The sequence below is a fragment of the Eimeria mitis genome, genomic scaffold (assembly GCF_000499745.2).
Source record: "Eimeria mitis Houghton genomic scaffold, Emh_scaff980, whole genome shotgun sequence".
NCBI classification, from domain to species: Eukaryota; Apicomplexa; class Conoidasida; order Eucoccidiorida; family Eimeriidae; genus Eimeria; species Eimeria mitis.
This window is the reverse complement of record NW_013577206.1, coordinates 8,523-8,752: the sequence shown is the minus strand read 5'-3', so window position 1 is coordinate 8,752 and position 230 is coordinate 8,523. Positions and strand designations below refer to the sequence as shown.

General features: G+C 53.0%; 1 protein-coding gene across 1 annotated transcript in view; it reads right to left on the bottom strand.

Moving 5' to 3' along the window:
• EMH_0026590 (uncharacterized protein) overlaps window positions 1-230 on the bottom strand; it is a gene marked incomplete at both ends in the record, with an annotated part of 5,518 nt that overhangs the window by 4,487 nt on the left and 801 nt on the right. The gene's annotated exons all lie outside the window — the stretch shown is intronic.

Genomic DNA, 230 nt, shown 5'->3' with positions numbered 1-230 from the left:
CTAAACCCTAAACCCTAGATTCAACGAGGTACCACCAGTCACTACTAAGCTGAAACAGCCGCAGCAACAGGACAAACAGCCAGCAGCAGCAGCAGCAGCAGCAGCAACACCAACACGGTGCACACTGCATCGCATAAAAAGCAGAAGCAGCAGCAACAGCAGCAAAAGTACTCGCAGAAGCCAGTGGTAGTGCAGCTACAGCCCGGGAATAGCAGCAGCAGCAACACAAG